This window comes from Hesperophylax consimilis, chromosome 10 (genome assembly GCF_061612785.1).
Source record: "Hesperophylax consimilis isolate HC1 chromosome 10, BYU_Hcon_1.0, whole genome shotgun sequence".
NCBI classification, from domain to species: Eukaryota; Metazoa; Arthropoda; class Insecta; order Trichoptera; family Limnephilidae; genus Hesperophylax; species Hesperophylax consimilis.
In genome coordinates, this window is record NC_142845.1 from 30,630,496 (window position 1) to 30,651,746 (window position 21,251).

A 21,251-nucleotide genomic window follows, 5' to 3' on the forward strand; every position below is an offset into this window, starting at 1 on the left:
TACCTACCCACTCCGCAAGCAAAAACAAATATGCCTCCGAGAAAGATTTCATTTCTTAGCAGACGATTTATCTGGGAATATTCACGCTGTTCAAACACGCCCCGGCCGGAAAACTTGACGGAAAATATTTTGCCGTCTCTCCAAACACACAAAAGTTCAGCGGAATAAAAATAATTTCACGGTACGATCACTTCCAATCATATCGCTTTTGGGATAACGAGTTGTTTGACGGAATGCCATCAGGAAATAATATGATATGGAACACAAACGCGAGACTTCCTGGCCTGGCTTACGGGGGATAATAATGTGGCCCTATTGCACACCGAAGCAAGACACGGATACGCTTTTAAAATAAGAATTTATCTTCCCACAAACAATATGCGATTGAAAGAATCCAAGATAAAAATTGAAATATGTAAATTTTAAAATGGCCATTCCTAGAGAATTTCAGCCATTAAGGAGGTCTTCGACCCTTTAGAAACAGCGGCGCGGGAAGTAGGACTGCGAGTTAATGTTGACAAAACAAAAATGATGGTACAGAGCAGGAACCCCTCACACAGAAGAAGAAGTAGTACACTATTTAAAGACAACTACTCATACGAAGTGGTCGACCAATTCACCTACCTGGGCTCCAGCCTGACAGAGAACAATGAGGATCCAGCAGAAATCAGAAGGAGAATCACAGCAGCCAACAAAACATACTTCTCTTTGCTGCCAGTGTTTAAGTCACGTAGTGTCCACAGAAAAACCAAAATAACCATATATAAGACCATTGTAAGAACTGTATTGGCATATGGATGTGAGGCGCTGACACTGACGGTAAAGATGGCTGAAATGCTGGATACTTTTGAAAGAAAGGTGCTGAGAAGAATATGTGGACCCGTGAAAGAGGGCGAACAGTGGCGTATCCGGTATAATATAGAATTGTACGATATATATAAGGCCCCTAGCATCTCTGCACACATGAGACTCCTCAGGCTGAGATGGGCTGGGCATGTACAGAGAATGCCGGATACACGCGTCCCAAAAAGAATTCTGAATGGTCACCCAGGTGGAAAGAGAAAAGTGGGAAGACCCAGACTGAGGTGGGAAGATGAGGTAAGAGGGGATGCAGCACAGCTTCTCCAGGTGACAAACTGGAAGTCAGCCGCTGAGGACAGGAGGAGTTGGAGGCGACTGTTGCAGGAGGCCAAAGCTCGATATGGGCTGTAGCGCCATCGAAGAAGAAGAAGATTCCTAAATTACGATAACGTACTTTGTGCATTAAATATCATAAAATTATCTGATCGTAGAATCATTTCCGATTTAACCTGTTTGTATAAAATCATTAATTCAATGTTTAATTTATTATATGTAATCTCTTATCATACTCCAAGCAGGTCAGTTACAAGACATTACCTACCATATTATTGCAGCAATTCTAAATCAAAGTCCCAATATTACACTCCTATGCGACGGATTCAACAGCTAGGAAACAAATACTACGATGTTGTTGATATATTTAGTACAACAATTTCATTACATAAGCATACCTTATTGAAGTTTTTTTCATCAAGTAGGGGAATATTTTGATAAAGCTATTTAAATTGACAGTATTACAGTATTTTGCACGTTAACATTATTTTGTCGGCTGAAAGAAAAAAAAATATTTTGGATTTTTTATTTTTATATTTCGTACATGTAGATCAAATTCAACAATATTTTTTATTTATGTGTGTGTTTTAAACAGTCGTTTTCTGCACTATTTACGAGTATAATTTCTTAAATATTGTTTTATATGTATGTAAAAGCCTTAATAAGCGTAAAAATAAATAAATAAAAAAAATAAAATTAATAAATATTTTTATTATAATACCTATAAGTGGGAGAAAGGAGCGACACGACAATCAAACATATTAATGGTGAATGCGTGATTTGAAATTGTATCCCTGCGACGACGTGCGTAAAATTATTCAAGTTTAATGAACTTTTAATTTTAACAATTAAAACTGATAAACATTAAAAATTCTATCTGACATGCGATATAGTAAGCACCAAATTTATTTTATTTATTAATAATTCTTTATTTATACGTGTGGATATTTTACCTGGAAGGTAAATTAACATAAAAAGACTTTTATTAGAAAATTTAAAGCTCTAAAGGCCTGAACAAACCGCCGCGTTCAAAGCGCGTCCGCGATCCCGTACACGGTGGCGATCAGATGTTGTGTATGAACTTGTAGCAACGTGTTCACATCGAAGCGTTCTCTGATTGGCCGCAGCGTCCTGTGCAGCGTCTGGACGCGGCGATCGCTCGCGTCCGCGATCAGTTGCTGCTTGCAGGATCTGCACGCTGCACGCAACGTAATTATCTCTGAGTTTGTGGTATTTCTCATGATGTCGGATACAAATACAGAGAGAATGATCAACGAAATTAGCATCTGCCGATGGTTTTTTCATGTTTTCAGCAATTAAATTACAATTATTATCACTTTCGATATAAAATATAATAAACATAATCGATTAGCTATGAATATTCAAATTTTTCCGATATTAAATCGCTTATTTTGAGATGTGTATTGACTACACAGCACCGGAACGCGTGTATTTTTTTAGCACAGTTCTATGTTTATATTTTTTACAAAAGAAGTTGTAATTATTATATATGTGTTCGATCAATTTGTTTTATGTATGTGTAAACCATTCTTAAGAATTTTGTCCCCATTAATCTGATATTTAAAATATTGAAATCGAAAGAAACTCTTGTAATTAAAATTCCATAAAAAATAGTTTATTCAAATATACATAAATTCTAACAAAATTGCATCATGGGTTTCATTTTATCCTACCAACCCGTCGAAATTATTTATCTTACCAAACCATCTTTTAAGTAAATTTACACTTTTCAGGGGCTTTTTCACCATCTTCCCAATAGCTTATCTACCCTAATAACGAATATTATGAAAATAAAAATAAAATACTTGCAGTGGTTAAAAAAATCGGCCAACTTATCCAATATATAGCCACTATACATAGGTTTGATTACCGAATTATAAACTCCAACTTAATAAATAAATAAACCGTAAATCGTAAATCGAAAATATTCGTTATAAGAGTAGATAAGCTACTATCTTCATCATCTGCAATAGCCGCTAGAAGTAATAATTCTTCTTCAGATTCGTCTCCAAACATGATTATGATTATTTAAATGGTTCCCGCTCCGAGCTATACCTACCACACAACCAACACGAACGTACGAGTGCCACGGACGCCAGCTGATCGCTAGTTGATCGCTAGTTTGGTGTGAACGGTTTTGCACGCACACAGGACGCTCACCGTGCACGCCATCGCGGACGAAAAATGATCGCGGCGGTTTGGTCTTGCCTTAAGAAGATACTACTTTGCACGCAGAGGACACTCTATTAAAAACACAGTCGTTTTGCATGATTTGCGGTTGTCATTTTATCTTTAATTACTATTGAAGTTATTAAATTTGTTACATCTTCCTTATTTGTCAATAAAAAAATACAATTACATTATAAAGAAAAAATGACAATATTTGTTTGTACCAAATTTTAACATTATAGTTTGTACATTATAATATCCCGTGATTTTTGGTGGGTTATCAAAAATCACGACAATGTAATATAATGACACTAATGTGAATGTTTGAAGTAAACGGGGATGCCCGAGGAAAACAAATACTTGAGACTGTATGTCAAGAGTTAGAACAGAGTTTCCAAACTTTATTGGACTAATTGTCTACTTTTCAAGTATATTTGTCTTTAGCGCCCTATTACATAAGACTATAGAACAGTACGATGATAGCCAAATTAACCTAACTTAAGTGGGTTCCTGTGAAGTACTACGTTTAACTCATAACAAAATATTTGACGATGATGGTGATCTTGTACCTACCTAATCGTCGTCCTTTTAACAACACGTCAAAAATATATTGTTTTTCTTCTTCTTTCACACACTACATACTTTATTTATTTTTCTCCATCAATATTTATCTAAATTTAACATCTCCTAAATCTACAAAAAACATGGAAATGAACATTTTTTATTGTACATTACTGTCACCTACCTCAGAATACGTTGCACCGAGTGAGCTACGTAATGTAAAGCATACAATTAAAATCTATAGAGATTTAATGAAGGTACTGATATTGCTGTTCACTATCGTTTTGTGTGAAAATGTAAATATTATATTTCAATAACTGAACTGAGCGTTCGAGCCAAAACACCAGTAAAACAATCACCTCAATTATTTCATTTGAAAATTTAATTAATCAACACTTCATGAAAAAAATAAACTACCAAGAAATTTTATGACAGTTGATAAAAAACATAACCTAAGAAATGACAGCTATTAAAACTTTTTGACTTTTATTTTATTAAATCTAATAAAACCGATCTCACGAGCGTAGAAAACAAAGCACATTTGAAATTTCCGCGAAAACACATAGAAATAAAAACTTCATAGCCTCCAGAACGTTCACATTTTTTATGGGCAAGTTATGCCAGAACCGTGTGATTTGGGGTAGTAAAATATGTTTTTTGTAAGAAGTTGGAGATGCCAATCAAAAATTATTGGTGCAGGGTAAGTGTTAAAGTTTTATCCGATCCGGTGGAAAGTTTTTAAACGACGTGTCAGAAACTGGAAGGGCGGAGAGACGCCGTCAAATAATTATATGACACGATATTTTATAAAAAATATACCCCGAGACATTTTACAAATCACATTGGAGTCTTGAAGTTTTATTAAAGCAGCAAATATAAGGGTGTTAATGATATTTTTACCCTGATTAGGTAAAATAATAAGTAAAAATGCGGAATTCAAATCACTATAGCATATAGGTATATACTACTGTAAGGTTATTTAAAAAAACGAACTTAAACCAACCTCTCTTTGAGAGAATTCTATTTCGACAACACAATTGTCTTTCAAAGGGTGAATTGTGTATGTAGAATTAAATCGTTTTGAATTATAAAAAAAAACTTAACAAATTGACTCTTGGTGTTCAGACGCAAACTTTTCGCCGTCGGCCCGCTCATTCTATTTTCGTAATAACTAATACGTTCTTTGCAAAATTATGTTTCTGTAAATTGTATCGTCTTGTCAGATTATGTGTTCATACACAGAATACATAATCTATAAACAGTTTCTCCAGAATACTTCAGAGAAATGTTTATTTTTTTTCCGTTTGGATACGGCGGCACTCAAGAGGTTAAGCATTGATTAAATGTCATGAGAAAATGAAAAACCCGTCGTCTTATAACGATATTAGAAAAAAATATTTACTGCTCACAGTAATCACGTTTCGTTGACAGCATAAAATACAGAGAAATATTATTTAATATGTTGACAACGATTGATTTTATTGAAAGGTTAAAATCTTAAAATAAATAAAAATACTCACATTAAAAATAATTCCGTATTGAACAATTGGTCCCAATCATCTGAAACAAAAAAGATAAAATTAATAATAAAGCAAATTTGGATTACAAAGAGTAAATGTTAAGGGGAATAAAAATATAATTTGTAGGTTGCAATTCTGCACAATTCTGTTATGTTTTCAGCATGTATATAATGATCCTACTTTAGTAAGGAAATACATTATTCATTTGATTTGCGCTTGAACGAGTACTAGAACTATAACGTTCTTGGGTTTCGAGGTAGGAAAATGTTCGCAGCAAAGGCGGTATTTATATTGTGGGAAATACACCCTCCCTTCAGTGAAACCTGGCACCCACAACCGCTACTAAGGGTTGTAGTATTGTAAAGGCAACTGAATTGCTAACATGCCCAAGCCATTTCCTTACAAGCAGAAACCTGATACATTCACACATCATCACAATAGCAGATAAGAGGTAGGTTTAGATGGAAAAAATCTTTACATGTACGACAACATTAATAATCGACGTTAAGGCTTGTCTACAGCCGGGTTGTTCAAACTATATGTTTGTGTAAAGCTCTGCATCCTTTCCCCTTACATAAAAAGAAAAAGAAATTTATTTCAGTACACAATTTTATTGAAAACCATTTTGTTATAAATATATCCTTTTATGATGCCTCTTTATATTTATGTACAAAATTCTACAAATACAATTTGTAAATGGTAGTGTAGACAGCCTTGATTTAATTAACGTCATTGAATTTCATATACCCATAAGAGCTACTTGTTCTAAAACCTTGTTCAATTGTAACAATTCCAGGATTGAGCATTTCAAACACTCGCTTGTACCTAGATTACATGAAGTTGATAATAGGCACGCAGATGTAGAGGATCTGTTTAACTGCACAGAAGCTAGGTACGAAAAGACAATACCATCATATCTTCTAAATCATTATTAATTAAACCTAAGTCTACTCATACTTGTTTATAATATTTTGTATGTACTTGTATCTCTTTCTAGAGCTTGTATTATTTTACTTTCTGTCGTCATTTAACGATCAAATGCCACAGTTAATTGTTATTTTTGTTTAAATTATTACTAATGTTTGATTATGCTTGTTTTCTATGACATGTAATTATTGTGTACGGTATATTTGTACCGGTGATATTAAAAAATAAAAATTCTTTCAAGTAGTATATATAACAGGCCCCTTTTTTAAACTCAATAGGTGAAAGCATATTTTAATATAGAATTTTTCACGGTGGTAATGTTTTGAAGTAATAACACTAATCTAAAAATTCCGAAAATTAAAAATCAGAATTTTCCCAGAGCTTAACGATATTTAAAAAAAAATTGAATACCGCGCAAGAGTCCCAACTGCTTCAAACCGTCAGGAGCCAGTGACTCTAAGGCATCCTCAATCTGGGTAACTTGTGGAGACTGAAGGTAGTGGGGAGGGTAAGGAGATGTGAAAGAGGCACGTAAGGAAGTACCTATTCGGATCTGGTCACCAAACAATTTCAAGCAATTTAAAGCCATTGCAAACAACGTTTCAATTCTGAATTGTGGTCTCACAGAGGGGCAAAACACAGAGTATTTTCCACGATGGAATGCTCCGCAAATATATTATTTAAACTTAACAAATTGTGAAATAAGCCTAATTTTCTAAATCGTTAAGATTGCGATTAATTTTTGTCGTAACAACAATGTAAAAGTTCGTACAAACGACCTTAAATAAAATAAAACTATGAAGTTTTTTATTTGTTTTTAATTTGTCTCAGATACTATATCGTTCTACCAGCTACCTAACCGATGTTAATAAAAATTGCTTACTTATATTAGTGTGTTTGAAAATTAATATTCTATGAGAAAATATTATACGAATCCCCGATTGTTCAAGAGGATCGTTTAATATCTCGTAAGACTACAGTTTGTAATTATCTATCAAAACACAATGCAGCAACAAAAACTCAAGGTGCCAACGTGGGATTAGTTCTATTGTTTGAGTTTTTACCCATCGCGTATTTGCGAAATTGCCTACTGACTATTAATTGAAGTGTGGGCACAGGTGATAGAAATTTCAAATTAAGTCGTTAATTAAACAAATGGATCGGTATCGGCGTCTGATACAGTGACGTCTCGTATAAAATAACGTAAGTTAATTGTATAAATAATTAAGATATAGACTAATGGGAATTAGGAAATAGTATTACAAATAATAAAAGATAACTTTTTTAAGATGATTTAGTACCGGATTTAATATTGAGGGCGTTTCCTAATATATGTATATATTTTTTTTTTTAAATTAGTTATTCGCTATCTCCAAAATTTCCGAAGAAATTAGCTTTAAAAACAAAATGAAATAATATGCACTAGTGTCTTGTGACTTCTCATACAGTATAATTCATAATCCAAATGGCAGTGCTGCAGTACTGCCAGGCATGTACCGTGATATCACACGCTTTTCGGCTGTCCGCAAATATCAACGTTTTGACGGCTTGCATCTTTAGTACTATTCTGAATTTTCCAATAACTCTAATAGTTCTGTCCTCGTTACACACTATTTTATATGACACGTAGGTAAATAACATGAAATTTTGCTGTAGGAGACAACCGCATTCGTCGGTAGCCTGATAGAAATCAAAGAATAGTTTAGGTAAGCCATAGAAAAAGTTACATAAAAAAAATAATTCTTTACATGGGAATTACTACGAACTTTTATTTTGGCAAAGTTGAAGATATATTAAACTTTGCAGAGGAGCGAAGGAGGAGCTAACGAAAGAAATAACTTTTTTTTAAAAACCTACAAATGTTTTGTATCCACAAAATCTACACTAGCGACGCCACCGACTGTAAAGTTGAATATGTCAATCTGTACATCAATTAAAAAACTAGTATAGTATAATGAGCGAGAAAACTGCCCTCTGTAAAAATAATCAGAAATAAGAAAGACATCAGACCGTTTTTACAAATTTGTCGTTGCCATTACTGATAGACCTGGTTTATTCGGATCAATTACATCTCACTACACATTTTCGATTAACTCCAAAACGATAATTTATGTTAAATTTGCAAAAAATGGCAGAACTTTCTAATTTTCATTCAGATACTAGCTTGCATGTAGGTTAAGTGGAATTTTCACATCTACCAAGCATGTCAAAATCGATGTTTCAATGCTCTTTCGTTAGATGATGCTTTTTGATGGAAACATAAAATATGCATCGGACATTTACTAAATTATATACTCTATTAAATCGTGCCCTTTAAAATTGTTTTATTTGATAATTAAAATTCTCTCCTTGTGTTAAGTAACAAGTGTTAACGTCTGAAAATTCCCATGAATTTTATTTGCCTGAAATTTACACGAGATCCAGTGCAGCGTCTTAATGGCGACAAATTCTCATTCCACGTAGCGACGCGGTTCCGACGGCAGTGACGTGATACGTTTGAAAACGGATTATTTGACGCGTCAAGTCGGCGCGCTCCGGAAGCGGTAAGACGCTCTCCAGTGCCCGGGGCGGGCGTCGCGACGTATCGGGGAGGCATCTGAACGAATACATATTTAGAATCACACGGTATAGGAATGCAAATCAATGCATCTTGGCCAGGAACACTATATATTCGTCGTTTGAAGAATATAGGTAAATAAATGAGAAAAATTAATACTTTCACAGATGACGTCGTGATAGCATTTATTAATCAAAGAATTTATTTAAGCAAATAAATTCAATTAATAAACTTTTGTGATTTATAATTTTCTTGTGAAACCATGAATATCAATTCAGATTTGCATTTCATTATTAATATGTGTGTTCTATCCGTTTAACATAAATTTAATTTTTTTATCATTTCTTGTCTGATTAATGGACAGTATAATATTCCGTAAATAAATATATAACATCTTAAACCCTTAACCGGGGACAAGTAAATGATGTATTTCAATACCCAAGCATGGGAAGACCCATAGAGGAAAACGATGTTTCTTTTTTACACTAACCGCACACAACGCACTAAGGAAAATAATTTGATGGGTCGAGAGGCCAGTTGGAGAGGACAAGGGGTCTTCCCAAACTAGCCTCTCCCCGAAAAAGCTTCTCCCCAGGCCAGCACCTCCAGATTTGGCATGCCACGCAACTGGTGGGCAGGTGCATCATGAAAACGCCCGATGAACCCGGGCACCCCTGCTATGTCACCAAACGTAGCAAAACACTTGCGATGACCTATGGCAGAGGTGTTGGTTTCGATAAATGGTTCCCGGGGCGGCGATACCCAAACCAGCCTCCCAAATTGTTGTGATGATTATTAAAATGTTTCGTAATAGTGATTATAGAAAAAATACAATTAAATGAAGTAATAAGGGCAGTTCATTTACATTTACTCGATCTAGTTTAGTTTCTGATGTAGTAATCTATATAATATATTCAATAGTCTAGTTCTCAAGTACCTAACCACCATTACTAAATCACTCTACACTATAAACATTACCCTAATCGAGACTATAATAATTCAATCAATCCTTATCTAGCACATACTCCTTGCATATTAATTCAAACACTATTCACAAATTAAGCGAGGCCAGCATCTCTCCGACCGCCAGATCTTACGTTGCGCAAGTGTAAATTCGGTGGATGAGGCGGTTGCATCCCACACCCCCGCCCCAGTATGAACCTAAGCCCGTAAGATTGCATCTCAATAGGGGATGATCCTGAGATTGTGACGCTGGATACGGCACGTTCCGGGGCTCCTTCTAACCGTTATTTACCACCTTTAACTAAGACTTTCGCGCTGACAGGACACGTATTCTGTATTGAGAATAACACACCCAATTCTCACTTTAAATAAAGAGATTTCGAAAAGGCCGTTTATACCTTTCAGAAACGAATCCAGAACAATGATTTCTAAAATAAAAACAAATGCGAGGTTGTTTTGGTCCAAAACAATTGTACAGTAAAGTAAAAAAATATAATTTAGCAAATTACGAGGAATACAGGCACAATGAATAATTATTTTTAAATTATTTATAAAAATTTAAATAACTTCTGTTCTTTCGTTTAGCACACTTATTATATGATCTTGGTAACTTCTACAAGATTACAAATATTTAATTTTATATATTTACCTCCAATATTTAAATCCAATATGTTCAAAAACCTTTTTGAAGAAAAAGATAAAATTAACAAATCTAAATGAAACATGAAAGATAACAAGAAATAGAAAATCAAAAGATAACGGTCTTAACTGGGAACCGAAACCAGGCTCTCTGCCTTACCGGCACAACGTCTTTATCCACTCGACCATTGGTCTTTATTATTATATGAGATCGACAAATATACGTCATATTTGTCGTTTTCTTATTTTTCAAATTCATAATTATTAACATCTTGCAACTAATTTTTGCCATTAATTTGGCAGCTATATTTTTGAAATATCACAAATTTCTAAAGAATTGGTTTGTAACCAAGATAGTGTCTAGGATAAACATATCCGATTTTTATTTGTGTATTAATGTATGAATTTTTCATTTCATTTTATCACAAATGCTGATTAAACGTCATTGAAATTATTTGTGATTGAAATTATGTTTGAAAGTAACTGAATGAATGACCGATTAGTGGCCGAGAATCTTAAAGCTTTGGAGTCACACCCAAGTGCCGCAGGTTCAGCAGATTGCACTTATTATACTGTGGTAGTTCGAAAAATTCAAACACATAAAACCTTTTTTTAAATTAAAAAAGTGTTTAATGAATTCAAATTAAAAACTATATTTTCCAACATGGTTTCTTACCCTCTTTATCTCTTCTGGTTTTGTCAAACAACATTCCCTCAGAAACAGATTTTATTCTGTTCTATCTTAACGCAAAACTGTAACTGAAATATTATGCTTGAGTTTGCCATACGTCCGCAGCCAAACGGCATAATTTAATGATTCATAAAGATCACGCACTTAAGCGATACTATAAAAACCGATCACGATTTATCAAAACACATGCAAAAAAATTGTTTCTGCGGCAGAAATCATGTCATTGGGGCAAAGTTACGACATCACGCGGACTGTAAAAATCCATATTTAATATTATGTAAAACACACAAAGATAAAAACGGCGCATGGCGATACGATGGCTCGGCGTGCAAAATAGCAATTACCCTGACAGTTATTTTTATTCATTATTCAAATCTTCAAGGGACTAAACTCCATTTTTGAAAGCGAATCTGACATAAATGCCGCATAGGAAAATTAATTAAGGGGGCACTTTTGTGAAAAGTGTTAGATTTGACGAATCTCTTGAAATGTCATGACATTTGATTTCGAAATTAAGAAAGCTAAAATACTTAATTTTCTAAAATAATTCTATAAATTATTTTTAGATCATAATACATTTTTTTACACAAAATCTTGGAGATTTAAGTTTTTTGTAAGATGTAAAGTTTTATTGCTTTAAAATACCTTTTCAACATGTTCCATAACAAAATTTAGAATTCTCAATTAATCTATGAAAGGGACGTTTGAATGTATTAATTAGTGCATGCCGATAGAATCGAAAGTTAAAAAAAAAATCGATTTAATCAATTACGTATAAATTAAGACTAGCGATCCAATTGGACAATGCTCTTTATACGTTTTTTGTTTCATAATTCGGCTTACAACCCAAACCAAAAATATTATTAAATAAAATTCTTTTTTGATCCATCCAGTACATCACTTCTTAAGGAGAGGTATCTTAAAAATGATTTACCTGTAACATCCTAGCTAAGTTCCAACACCATGGAAAAATAGAATTTAAGTTGAGTTAGGTACATTAATTCTTGTCAGTTAGAAAATTATTGTTTCTGAACTCATTTTAAGTCCTATTTATAAAAAATGTATGAATACTGGTTCTGAATATTATTTAAGGCAGAAACAACATAAATCTTGACCAGGTTAACATAAAAAAATATTTTATTTTATTGGTAAAGTTAACAGATGTTATTATAACAAGAAATTATTATAGTTATATATAGTTATTATAACAAGAAATATTTCAAATACTCTCCTCAATGGGCAGGTATGTTATTCGGAAACCATTTCAATACATATGAAGTTAATTACGTTTGAAAAATATTGCAGCTTACGATTCATATAATTTCTTCAACGTTCGTGGTGAGAACATAGTCTGAACTCACAAATTTGAAAATAAAAGCCCCGAAAAGAAATAAAATTTCAGATTCTCTGAAAAATGAGACCAGGTGAACTGACTCCAAGAGAGATAATAAATTATGAAAGTTTAGGAAAACGCGAAGATTACTTTCTGAAGTTGGGTAACTGATCTAGGTCAGCTCTGGGGGTATTTGGATTTGAATCACGTGTATCAGCAGTGGAAAAAAAATTAAAAAATATTATACAAAACGAAATAAATATAATAAACTCACATGCTCAAAAAGGCAAACAGATGTAAAATGTTAAAATTTATAGCTAAATAAAATAAACTTATTTTTTTCATAGGAAGCAATTACTTTGTGGTTAGACATTATATTATAAAATAAAACACAAACACTTTGTATTTAACCACGAATTTATTATTTCATATATCGACCTCGACCAAGCTTCTTCAGGATATAATAATAACTAAATGCTAAGACAGAGTTATGGCTTATATATAAGAGTGACAGAGGGAGAAAGAACAAAATTAGAGGGAGACAAAATATTTGACATAGTATGATGTTTCCCCCCCCAGTAATTGATTATTGTATTGTTGTCTCCCTCCCACTAATTGATTATCCATTTTACCTATGTCAAATATTTTGTCTCCCTCTAATTTTGTTCTTTCTCCCTCTGTCACTCTTATATATAAGCCATAACTCTGTCTTAGCATTTAGTTATTATTATATCCTGAAGAAGCTTGGTCGAAGTGAAACCGGTCGATATATGAAATAATAAATTCGTGGTTAAATACAAAGTGTTTGTGTTTTATTTTATAAAATAAACTTACATAAAACAAAAGAAAATAATAAATACCTAATTCTACAAACATCTGATTTTATTTATTTATTAATTAAGGTCCTATTGGGCTTTCACATGTAACAATTACAGTACTTCATTACTTAATTATTATTCTTTTATAATTTGTATAACAGGATAAATAAAATAGTAATATAAAACTTATACACCTTAATAATATTGTAGTACCTAATATGGAACAGTTAAGAATATTTATTACCCTGCTATAATAAATTTTATAAGAAGCTTGCAATTCATTGGAAATTGTAATGTAAATTGGTTAACAATCAACTTCTGGGAGAGTCGAGGGCGAACATACGCTAACTTACAGGTAAACAACAAATGTTGAGTACGTTCATAGTACATGTTATTTAATATCTCAAATAACATGTACTATAAACACGACTTAAATCAATTAAAATAAAAATTCTTACACATCGTAGAAACAATGAACAAAAATAAGATACTTACTTAACTTATCTATATTATATTGTAAACATGAAAGTAATTTCCAAAATGTTGTGAATTTAATGTTATGTAAAAAGGAATTTCTCCAATGTTATGTATTTGTGTTACATTACCTACTTAATATGAATAAAACCATCAATTTGACTGTCCTGAAACGGAAAATCTTCCCAGTTGGACAGTCAAAGCTTTATTATTCTGCGATTGTATTATTTAGTATCTAATAAATAAATTTCAAGATGGAACCGGCAAAGGTTAAATTACAAAATAAAAAAAATTGTAGTATAAAAATGCAAGTATGGGTATAAGTTGTAACGTATTACGTGAGTAATAATAATGAAATAGTTTGTTTTCAACGAATTTACCTATATCAACTGAATATCGTGTAATCGTGTTTTCATTTTGTACTCAGAGCGTTAACAGCTTTGTTAAGTCAGGTGCATCCATTGAACCATTAACTAATCGTTATTTTGCAAGATAAGTTGGTTGAATCAAGAAATTTAATGAAAAAATCATAATTCATCAGTTTAATGAGTGTGAATAGTTCAAAATAGACGAACACCAAAGATTTTACCATACCACAAATAAAATTATTTATTTAATTTTTTTAAACATAATAAAAAAAAATGTCGCAATTAAAATACTGTAAAAGACCAGATAGCCTGCTTTATTCTTGGTTGATGGCATTCATACGGTTTACCATTTTATTTCATGAAATCTCTGCGGCCCATCTCATTCCATGGCAGATAGTGAATAAATTTATGTAAATGGGCGTGATGTGTGTGATGTGGAGTGGCCAGCCCAGTGAGGATGATGGCACAAGATGGATTCTGAACAAGAACGATCTCAATTTAGATGGATAAGGTCGTCTGTTCTGTATGCTTATCGGGGAAGATTTGTTAGGGTAAAGAAGTGGCGAAAAGGATAGAGGAATAGAGGTTCATTGAAAATAACAGTTTAATTTTAATTTTTCGAAGAAAACTTCTTCTAACTGCTTTTCACTTTGTGAATACTTTGTGATATTTTACTTTGTGAACACTTTGTGATATTTATCCTATTTATAAAGATACAAACAAACAATGGCGTAGAATTCTATTTGTAGATAATGATACTTCCAAAATTATAAATAAAAACATCCCCTTCACTATTCAACCGGCGTTTTATACGAATAACAAATTAAAAAAATATATTCTTAATAATAAAGATATTGATAGTCAAACTAAAAAATCAGGTGTTTATAAACTCAACTGTAATGATTGTAATTCCTTTTATATAGGAAAAACTAATAGAAACTTTGAGATCAGAATTAAAGAACATCTTAGGGCTTTAAAGGGAAACTGTGAATCAGAATTTGCGGATCATTTATTAAATAACGACCATACTTTCGATATTAATTCAGGTTTTAAAATACTACATTCTGGTTACAAGGTATCTCAAATCAATAATTTTGAAATCCTAGAAATAAGAAAACACGTGAATATGAAAGCAGATATTATTAATAAACAAAAAATTTTTATAAACCCCATTTTAAATATTTTCCCAATTACCCGGTCTTTCCCGTCTAATGACATTTTAATTCCTACTTTGAATAACCCTCCCCCACTCTTACCCCTCCCCACTCCTTCTACCTCTTCTTTCTAGACCTAATTTTAATTATAACTTTAGTATACTTGTGCTCCTGATGAAGTGAACTTGGTTCATGAAACATGTTGAGATTTTGTATCGAAATAAAGTGATGTAAACAATGTTATTTGTGTTTAATTTTACTCTGTTCGTCCCTTTACACGATTTGCATTGTGAAATTTAAAGTATTCATCTACCGACACCCCTAAGATCGATTGGCATATTTGCATCGTTATGATTGTATTTAAATAAATATTTATAACGAAATAGTATAAATACCTCTTGTAGGAACTACTTACAAAGCATTTGTAAGAATAAAGATGATGAAAACTAAGATTATACTGTTTTTAAAGAGTTAAAAAGATAAAGAAAGAAGTTATTGGAAGAATGTCTTCTCAGATAAGAAATTACAGTGAGAAATAAAGAGCCATGTGGATAACTTTTATGTTCGTTGCACGTTTTTCAAAATAGATTACACAAGTTAACTTATTTAACTTGCACCATCCGGGGACGTGTTAAGACTTCATTATTATACCGAGAAAACTCCGCCAAAATAAATGGCAGACCATTCGGATGCTACAACGGTATTAAATTAATGTTCCAATTTGATTAAAAGCCAAATTGATTAAAACCGCGAAGAATAAAAGATAATATAAATTAAATAATCAAGCAACTTTGGATTAAGCTTTCAAAAGTGGGCTACTTCGTTACTCAATCGCTTTAGTAATGATAACTTAAAAACTGCATAAATTCATTACTTATTCTGAAATCGGGTTGCCGCCCACAGACAGCATTCCCGCCAAAATGTTAAATAAATGTAAATTTTTAAATTACGAACCGTTTCAGCGTCTCGTGACTCTCGAATTGGCGGGAACCAATCAGGGGGATATACCCTTAAGCGGGAGGCATCGCATTACAGCCCCAAAAATGGAATTGATAATCTGACGGCAAAGTGTGAAACTTTTAAGTTATAAGGCACCTCGGTACAAAATTAAATTTATGAAACAGAATCGAGACGGGCATTATGCGCCATTCGTATTCGGGTCGCGTTCAAAGTTTTCCTATCCTATATTATATTATTATTTTTAACGTACGGTGACGTCACGTTACTCTCGGCGTTATGGTATTTCAGAATGGCTCCATTTCCGATGTGCATCGAAATATGAAAACGATTTATTTGAACCATAAATTTATTTTTATATAAAATGCGTCCATACATCATCTCAGAGATTTGATCTAAGCGAGCATGTTGCATGGTTCATAAATAACAAGAAATATGTGTACAAGAATTGATTTAAACATAAATAAGGACACGAAAAACAAATTGTAATAATACATATGATGTTTATTATGATTGAGACAATTTTTAGACTAGGGCATTCAGAAACCAAAAGTTATTATTCTTGACTGGCCAAATATAAATAGCAAGGATTTTACAACAACTTTGGCTATGGACAACTGTGACTTCAAATTGCTGAGAGTCCACTATTTAAAATCGAAACATTACTTAAATGGCTCTACCTACGTTCATGCCTCGTGCCTAGATCTTGGCACTTTCAATAGTCGTCTGTCCAATCTCCTTCCCCAAAAATGTGAAGCCATATCTCATTGGCTCCGGGCAGTTGAGACTATTGTGGTATCATTATTTTTCTTTTGAGAGTCGTCGAATACAAAAATTTAAGAGATATTGAAGAAGCAAAAGAATTCTCCAACCCCCCCAAACAAACATTTTAGAATTCCGAGTGCCCACTTTGCACCCATCTAGTTATCCAAGTACCTACCTAAATTTGCAGAAATTTAAAATTCCGATTGGTTTTCTTTGCGCGAAGTCAATCTCGAATCGCCGCGGGGTAGATACTGATTCTCCCCACTTCTTCCAGGTAATATTTGCTCCATAGGGGTGGATTTTTTTCAAAGCATCGATGAACTTCATCGATAAATGTCTTATTGAAATCCATGACGTGTAATTTAAAAAGCGATTCTTCTTCGGATGTCATCTTCGACAGGAAATTGGCAATCAGCCACTTTGAATTCTGTGGCGAAAAAACACGACTCAATGGGACTGCACACCAACAAATTCCAAAAATATATTTTTGTTGTATATTAAACTCGAATCTTAAGATTAGTCATCAGGGCCTGCTATAATATTTGAAGAAGGTGATTGGGATGTGGGGTGTTTTAAATGAAAGGACGGAGTGAATATTAATTTCAAGACCCATATTGTAGGAGTGAGGTAGCAAAAAATCACAAATGTTATTTATGCATTGGAGTGTCTTTCGGATATATACCGATACAGGAGGGATCCATGATGTTGTTTCTTCGTTCTAATGTATTGAAATACCGGTAAAATAAATAAATACATGGCTGCGTTATAAACATTTCAGCAGGTACATCCGTTGGGACAAAAGTATCCATCAAACAGAAGTGTAGTTAAACAATTATTTATTTCTCTCATTGCATCATTCATTAAAACAATCACAACATAAAGACAACTACATTAAGAGTTTAAATTGAGATTTACGTGATTATTTGAAATTTGTTGTAAAAGCAACTAACGCTCTTAATGCACTTAAATTAACAGATTCAACAATTAAAATGTTATTCCAGCGAAACATCGATTTTTTAAATAGCCTAAAGTTTGATGTTTCTATCCCTATGAATCAGGTGATATTGAGCCATAAGATGGCGGTCCCTAATCTAGCACAGTCTCGCCTGCCATCTTCCACGTGAAAGCACCGATGGGACGAGGGGTAGGGAGTCGATGAAGTAGAGGGTGGTAGTGGGAGGCTGCGCAGGGCCGGATTACGCCGGAGGGGTGTGTATTAAGAGTGTATTAAACCAAAACCGATTTTCGAAAGTCTCTTAAATCGGGATCACTGTGGGTAATAGCGCGAAAAGGAGAACACTCTGTTACCAGGATGATAAAAATTCGCATTCGGGTTAACCGTTAAGCGCTAACCAGTCAAGTGTTTATTGTGATCACGGAATGTCAAATTTACGCTTCACATTTTTGATGTTCCCTTTAATCTGCACTTGCATCTTTAACTTAAACTAACACCCAAAAACACATTATTGAATACTCGTTGTTCATTGTTGTTCTTGGTCAAATATTATAATTTAGAAAACTCCACAATTTACACGGGGCTTTGCAAGCTTATTATTGCAAGACAGTTGACGCCACACAATTTTTATTGTAATTCAATTTAGTGACAAAATTACGCAAAATAAAATGAAGAATTTTTATAAAATTATACAACTAAATTAAGTGTATCAAAACCGCAGAATCAAAAAGAAAACAAGAAATGCTAGCGTGTTTCGTGATCCAAAAGTGTGACCACTATTATAATAAATTTCAAAAAAAAGAAATATGTTTCATCATTATGAAATTTACATTTAGATCAATGAAATGGCGGTATACAATGTCAGGCAGTGTAAGAGAGACAAAGACAGGCGTATAAAAAATTAAAGAATTTTTTTTTTGTTAAAATTCACAAATGTTGTGGTTAAAAGCAAGAACTTAGATTGATTAAGGCAAGCCTATTGAATCTATTCCAAATAGTCCCCTACAGTTGTTCACTGACCGAGAATGAACCGATTGAATTGATGAGTTATCCTAGTTATATTATACACAGCGCATCCATCTCGCAAATGGTCGTAAGTTTTATGCAAAGGGAATTTTAGATTGTCCAGGTAAATCGCTATTTAGATAGGTAGTCTTTAATAAAGATTATGTTAGGTAAAGTTGAATAAGGCTACAATAGATTAATAGTTTAAGGTTAAGAAAATATTTTTTAAAAAACACGGTTGGACGTTTAGTTGATAAAGACTACAAAGAAAACAGTGAGGAAGAAAATACTCATAAATTTATGTAAAAAAATGGGTTGGATTCCGATAAGTTCTGATTTTCTGGCTGCTAACGACTGCAAGTTCATGCGGACTGCCAACTAGAAAATCACATATATTGAAAAGGCAATATAACAGTGTTTAAAAGAAAAAAATCATTACCTGATCAACAAAAATATTGGGTATATTTTAAGCTGAATAACATAAATTAAGACTGATTTAAGGAGCAGTAAAAAGCGGATCGTATGAAGATCATTGGAAAATAAATCGCTAGTGGAGAGGAAACCTCACTAAGGCGGTTCGTATATCATAGGTCACGCGAGGGTGGAACAGGGAACAGGGGATAGGGTGAGTTGTGGATAGGACAAGGTAGAGAGAACTTTGTGGGTAGGATGTAGTACCCGAGTACTACAGACCCCAGATACTCAATTTAGGAGATTTTAAAAGAACTCATCACTCTTTTAAATGCTGTGAACTTACACATTATTAGAAATTAAAACCAAAAATAAGACGGAAGCTAAAATTTAAGGATAAGATGGTTTTAAGAACGCTTATGAATGATTTCAATATATTTTTGTTTTGATTTTGTAAATGTAAAGACATAGAAAATGAACTTTCTCTTGTTTTAAAGGTGAAGTGTGCAAATTTTCATCAACTTCGGAATGAAACTGTAAATTTGTATAAAAATCAAATATACGTGTCCGTCCACTGACCGCCACAGACATTTTTCTTTATATATTAGAAGATAGAATAAGATCGTACCGTACAAGAGTTCAACTACATATTTGAGGATGTTTTGTGGAGGTTCTTGTCAAGTAAAAGAAGGATAGAAAGTTCTGGGAAGGAAAAGGTGTTAGCAGAAGATATGAATCTGGGGTTGAACGTGCCCAGGAGAGACTTTTGAATTCATCCCTCCCACTGCGGTGCAAGGCGTTGGGTCGAAAGAGTCTGGCTGGAGAGGTCAAACGGTCTCCCTCAAATCACTTCTCCCAATCCACACATACAGACACATCTACACGGACAGACACATCCGCCATCAAGACTTAGACAACCTGACCGCATGAACCCGGACATTTGCTACGTCACCATACGTAACGAACCACTTCGGGTGGCCTACGGCAGAGATATTGGTTATCTAATTAATGGTTCCCGGGACGGCGGTATTCAAATTCACCTCTCAAGCGCGACCCTTACGAAAAACAAACATTTATTTTAAAGAGAGCAGTATGTACAAATTGGTAAAAAAAAGTAGCAAAACTCTATCAATCAAGTACGGTGTCCCTCAAGGAAGCGTATTGGGTCCAATACTATTTCTCATTTATATTAATGACCTTATGAGTCCTCCCATTGAAGGAGAAATAATGAGCTTTGCAGATGACTCTGTCATTATATTCTACGAACAAAATTGGACAAGCAAACATAAAAAAGCGGAGCAAGGTCTGACTGTACTCCAAAACTGGTTAAAAGCAAACTCCCTTACATTAAATGTGAGTAAAACTAAATATCTAACATTCTCTAAAACCAAAAGATGTCAACCAACGAATGAGCATACACTCAAATTACATGAATGTCTAAACAAATATCCGCAATGTTCTTGCCCGCATATAGTCCAAACTAAAACAATTAAATATCTTGGGATCGTAATTGACGACAAACTTCATTGGGATGCACACATCGAAGGAACCTCAAAAAAGCTAACAAAACTCATCTATTTCTTCAAAAAATTACGAAATATCTTGTCAACTACAGATCTACAGAGATTATATTATGCTCTATGCCACTCTATACTGGAATATGGAATAATAGGATGGGGCTCAGCATCATCAAACCATATTAAACAACTAAAGAAAACTCAAAATTGGATCATAAAGACCATATTAAAGCTCCCCGTAAGGACGCCAACTACTGATATTTTTAATCTGTTTGATGTTCCAAGTTGACAAAAAATCTATGCTAAAAATAT

General features: G+C 33.4%; 1 protein-coding gene across 4 annotated transcripts in view; it reads right to left on the reverse strand.

The window, feature by feature from the left end:
• The window catches only part of Pgant9 (polypeptide N-acetylgalactosaminyltransferase 9), a 704,637-nt gene that overhangs the window by 146,630 nt on the left and 536,756 nt on the right, over nucleotides 1–21,251 (reverse strand). For all 4 annotated transcript variants that reach the window (XM_089636833.1, XM_089636834.1, XM_089636830.1 and 1 more), the window contains one exon: nucleotides 5,406–5,445. The gene's annotated coding sequence lies outside the window, so the exon portion shown is untranslated. The remainder of the gene's footprint in view (nucleotides 1–5,405; nucleotides 5,446–21,251) is intronic.